General features: G+C 61.4%; 1 pseudogene; it reads left to right on the plus strand.

The window, feature by feature from the left end:
• The window catches only part of LOC140483943 (cyclin-dependent kinase 17-like), a 151,185-nt pseudogene that overhangs the window by 63,298 nt on the left and 81,887 nt on the right, over positions 1-6,000 (plus strand).

Here is a 6,000-nt window from a genome sequence, read left to right on the forward strand (position 1 = left end):
TCCTTCCTCAGTTTCTTGGTTCCAGGTTGAAACGCACAACATACATTCGATAGGCCGTGTCTGGGAATGAGAAAGGTGAAGGTGCTCCGGGAATTTGCAGGATAAGGCAGAGTGACAGTGTGCAGTGGGGTTACAGCCCAAGATGTCACTTCCTGTCTCCGAGGCTCCCTGGCACCATGGGCGCATTGGAGCCATTGCCTTGCTGCTCCAAATCTCTCCTCCTCCTCCCCATCTGAGGAACACTTTTCGGAAGTCTGGGATTGCTAAGTGTGGGATACCAGTCAAGGAAACAGCCCTACAGTGCCAGCTCATGCTGACCGGTGTCATTGCAGGACACGCTGGTGCATCTGTTGAGCTCTGCCAAGCATACCCCCCAACTCCTGGCACCTGTCCTCTGTGCTCCACCAACTGGGTGATTATGGCAGTGTCTCTGACAGAACCAGCCCCTGCAGACCACGAGCAGAGAGCACCCAGGACCTCTCTCTCTCTCTCTCTCTCTCTCTTTGCAGACTGATACCTGTTGCCCTCTGAGAGGGCTAGCTCAGCCTTGGGTAGGGCTCCAGCGAGGGGGGTACCTGCTGGCAGTGCCTGCCTCTGAGCGGCTCTTACCACCCCCTACCCTTCCTCGCTTTCTGTTTCTGTGCCCTCCCTCCCAACGTCTCCCCATAGTTCTCTCTCTTCCTGTCATTCCCACTCCCTCTCTCTCTCTCTCTCCCTCCCCCTCTCAATCTCTCCCTCGCAACTCTCATGAATAAGTAAAGACTGAGGCACGTCGATCCCTCTCACTTACCAGTTTCATCCAGGCGCTGTGCAGCAGAGTGCTCCCTGGGTGTGTTTTGTCGGCCTAGTCCTTCTATGCCGGGAGATCCTGTAATTTGGTGAGGCCAATATTTGGGAGCGGTCCATCCTGCGCAGACCCTCCTTGTTGAGAAATTGCCTTTTCCCTCAGGAGAAAAGTGCCGTCCAGTGTTTTTGAGTGAGCTCAGAGCGTGTTGGGAGAGTTTACCCAGCTCCAGTTTAGTCACATTTGGATGGGCTTAACTCAGAGAGTTTGTGAGCAAGGGGGTGAAGGGGGTAATGGTGGTGGTGGTGGGGGGGGTGGGGGGGGAGAGGGGTTCTCATTCTTTCGAGCTGGTAACTGAGCGGTGGGTAGCTCCCTTCCTCTGAGTGAGGGGAATCTCTGAGCCTGTGCTTTCTGCCGACTCCCCAGGATGCGACCAAACGTCTCTCCCTTCCTGCGGACCTCCGCCTGCCAGAGGCTTACCTCGAGAAGTTTGCCACAAACAGTGCCCCGTTTGACAAGCCCATGAGCAGACGTCTACGCAGAGCTTCCCTGGTGAGTGCAGATTGCTCAGTGGAAGGGAGTGTGTGTGTGTGTGTGTGTGTGTGTGTGTGTGTGTGTGTGTGTTGGTTAGATCAATTTTCAGAGCTGACACAGAATGGACCCTGCTCTTTGCTGCGTCCCTGTTAGAGGGTATTTTTATTTTGCTCCTTTATTGTCCCTCCTGAAATGGGTGACTCTGCTGGTCTTTTCAGACGGTTAAGAGTCTAGCACATTGTTGTGCGATCTGGAGACACACGCTGTAGAGTGGACAAGGTCAACAGAGCTGAGTGTGATGACGTTCTCCTGAGGATTTTAATCTCTATTTCCCTGAGCCTTACTCTAGATCTTCATCGCTAGTCCAGTGGCACGACCCAATGTTGTGAGAGGCACATTGCCATCGGAGGACAGGGAGCCATACAGAATGGAGAGCAGAGTATTTCCAAGGTGGTTGGAATGGGGGTTACTCTGCTGGAAGCCAGCAGGGGACTGAGCACTGTGGGGAGAGGTTAAATTACTAAATGTCACTCCTTCTACAAGACTGCATATTCCTGCAGGACTCTCACGTGCTCAGATACCACATCGTGGGCTGATGTTGTCAATTCAAAATTCACGGACAAGCATTGTACACCATTGTTGGGTTCCAGTGTTGTATACAAACTGGTTTCACACCAGTGTAGTGGACAGGAGCATGGGTGAGTGCTGTGTAACTAGGGTCGTGGGCTTGTGTGATGACACAACTCCCCCATCACGACACATTCTCCTCCACCACTACACCCTCCCACCACACTCTCCCCTCCCTCACCACCCTCTCCCCCCCCCACTACACCCTCCCACTACACCCTCCCCTCCCTCACCACCCTCTCCCCCATCACTACACCCTCCCCTCCCTCACCATCCTCTCCCCCCCCACTACACCCTCCCACTACACCCTCCCCTCCCTCACCACCCTCTCCCCCACCACTACACCCTCCCACTACACCCTCCCTGCCCTCACCACCCTCTCCCCCACCACTACACCCCCCCACTACACCCTCCCCTCCCTCACCACCCTCTCCCCCATCACTACACCCTCCCCTCCCTCACCACCCTCTCCCCCACCACTACACCCTCCCACTACACCCTCCCCTCCCTCACCACCCTCTCCCCCATCACTACACCCTCCCCTCCCTCACCATCCTCTCCCCCCCCACTACACCCTCCCACTACACCCTCCCTGCCCTCACCACCCTCTCCCCCACCACTACACCCCCCCACCACACTCTCCCCTCCCTCACCACTCTCCCCCCCCCACTACACCCCCCCACTACACCCTCCCCTCCCTCACCACCCTCTCCCCCCCACTACACCCCCCCACTACACCCTCCCCTCCCTCACCACCCACCCCCCCCCCCCACTACACCCTCCCCACCCTCACCACCCTCCCCTCCCCCACTACACCCTCCCCTCCCTCACCACCCACCCCCTCTCCCACTACACCCTCCCTCCCTCACCACCCTCTCCCCCCCCACACACCCCCCCCACTACACCCTCCCCTCCCTCACCACACTCTCCCCCCCCACTACACCCCCCCACTACACCCTCCCCTCCCTCACCACCCTCTCCCCCCCCACTACACCCCCCCCACTACACCCTCCCCTCCCTCACCACCCTCTCCCCATCACTACACCCCCCCACCACACCCTCCCCTCCCTCACCACTCTCTCCCCCCCCACTACACCCTCCCACTACACCCTCCCCTCCCTCACCACCCTCTCCCCTCCCACCACACTCTCCCCTCCCTCACCACCTCACCCCCCATCACTACACCCTCCCACTACACCCTCCCCTCCCTCACCACCCTCACCCCCCCCACTACACTCTCCCCTCCCTCACCACTCCTCCCCCATCACTACACCCCTCCCCTCCCTCACCACCCTCCCCCCCCCACTACACCCTCCCACTACACCCTCCCCTCCCTCACCACCCTCTCCCCCCCCACTACACCCTCCCCTCCCTCACCACCCTCTCCCCCCCCCCCCCACTACACCCTCCCACTACACCCTCCCCTCCCTCACCACCCACTTCCCCCCACTACACCCTCCCACTACACCCTCCCCTCCCTCACCACCCTCTCCCCTCCCACACACCCTCCCCTCCCTCACCACCCTCTCCCCCCCCCACTACACCCTCCCACTACACCCTCCCCCTCCCTCACCACCCCTCCCCCCCCCACTACACCCTCCCCCTCCCTCACCACCCTCTCCCCCACCACTACACCCCCCCTCCCCCACCACCCCTCCCCCCACCACTACACCCCCCCACTACACCCTCCCCACCCACCACCCCTCTCCCCTCCCCCCACTACACCCTCCCACCACACCCTCCCCTCCCCCACCACCCTCTCCCCCACCACTACACCCCCCCACTACACCCTCCCCTCCCTCACCACCCTCTCCCCCCCCACTACACCCCCCCACACCACCCCCCCCTCCCTCACCACCCTCTCCCCCCCCACTACACCCTCCCTCACCACCCTCCCCTCCCTCACCACCCTCACCCCCCCCACTACACCCTCCCCTCCCTCACCACCCTCTCCCCCCCCACTACACCCTCCCCGCCCTCACCACCCTCTCCCCCCCCACTACACCCTCCCACTACACCCTCCCCTCCCTCACCACCCTCTCCCCCCCCACTACACCCTCCCACTACACCCTCCCCTCCCTCACCACCCTCTCCCCCACCACTACACTCTCCCACTACACCCTCCCCTCCCTCACCACCCTCCCCTCCCCCACTACACCCTCCCACTACACCCTCCCCTCCCTCACCACCCTCCCCTCCCCCATCACTACACCCTCCCCTCCCTCACCACCCTCTCCCCCCCCACTACACCCTCCCCTCCCTCACCACCCTCTCCCCCCCACCACACCCTCCCCTCCCTCACCACCCTCTCCCCCCCCACTACACCCTCCCACTACACCCTCCCCTCCCTCACCACCCTCTCCCCCACCACTACACCCTCCCACTACACCCTCCCCTCCTCACCACCCTCTCCCCCCCCACTACACCCCCCCACTACACCCTCCCCTCCCTCACCACCCTCCCCTCCCCCACTACACCCTCCCACTACACCCTCTCCTCCTCACCACCCTCTCCCCCCCACTACACCCCCCCACTACACCCTCCCCTCCCTCACCACCCTCCCCTCCCCCACTACACCCCCCCACTACACCCTCCCCTCCCTCACCACCCTCCCCTCCCCCACTACACCCCCCCACTACACCCTCCCCTCCCTCACCACCCTCCCCCCCCACTACACCCTCCCACTACACCCTCCCCTCCCTCACCACCCTCTCCCCTCCCACTACACTCTCCCACTACACCCTCCCCTCCCTCACCACCCTCCCCTCCCCCACTACACCCTCCCGTCCCTCACCACCCTCTTCCCCCCACTACACCCTCCCACTACACCCTCCCCTCCCTCACCACCCTCCCCTCCCCCACTACACCCTCCCCTCCCTCACCACCCTCTTCCCCCCACTACACCCTCCCACTACACCCTCCCCTCCCTCACCACCCTCTCCCCCCCCACTACACCCTCCCCTCCCTCACCACCCTCTCCCCCACCACTACACCCTCCCACTACACCCTCCCCTCCCTCACCACCCTCTCCCCCCCACTACACCCTCCCCTCCCTCACCACCCTCCCCTCCCCCACTACACCCCCCCACTACACCCTCCCCTCCCTCACCACCCTCTCCCCCCCCACTACACCCTCCCCACCCTCACCACCCTCTCCCCCCCACTACACCCTCCCCTCCCTCACCACCCTCTCCCCCACCACTACACCCTCCCACTACACCCTCCCCTCCCTCACCACCCTCTCCCCCCCCACTACACCCTCCCCTCCCTCACCACCCTCCCCTCCCCCACTACACTCTCCCACTACACCCTCCCCTCCCTCACCACCCTCTCCCCCACCACTACACCCTCCCACTACAGTCTCCCTCAATTGGTATACATTCCCCTCCATCACTACACACTCCCATTACTATGCTCTCCTCTCACTCACTGCACCTTCCCTCTCCATACAACCCCTCCGTCACATTACCCCCCATAAAACACTCCACCCTCCCTCACTACCACACTCTCCTCTGTCCGAACTCCGTCTCCTCCCTCATTACACTCGCCCCTCCCTCTTGACCTCCTCCACTCCTTTAGTACAACCCTCCTCTCCCTCATTATACTCTCCCTGCTCTCCCTCCTGACACCCTCCTCTCCCTCAGAGTATCTTGGATTTGGGGACATAGCTCAGAATAAAGGACCACCCATTTTAGACAGATGACTTGTCTTTATTAGCCGAGGCATAGAGTGGGGAGGTGATGCAGGAACTGTCTAAAATGCTTGTTCAGCCACAGCTAGAGTATTGTATGCGGTTCTGCAATCCATGTTACAGGAGGGATGTGACAGCTCTGGAGAGGGTGCGGAGAGATTTACCAGGATGTTGCCTGGCCTTCGGAGTTTCAGTTATGAAGAGAGATTGGACACACCGGGCTTTTTTTCCTTAGACGAGAGGCGATTGAGAGGGGACGTGTCTGAGATGTGTGAAATTCTGAGGATCAGCGATAGCGTAGACAGGAAGAAAGCTTTCCCGCTTGATGAAGGGATCATTGACCAGGGGGCACAGATTTAAGGTC

This window comes from Chiloscyllium punctatum, chromosome 12 (assembly GCF_047496795.1).
Source record: "Chiloscyllium punctatum isolate Juve2018m chromosome 12, sChiPun1.3, whole genome shotgun sequence".
Taxonomy (NCBI): domain Eukaryota; kingdom Metazoa; phylum Chordata; class Chondrichthyes; order Orectolobiformes; family Hemiscylliidae; genus Chiloscyllium; species Chiloscyllium punctatum.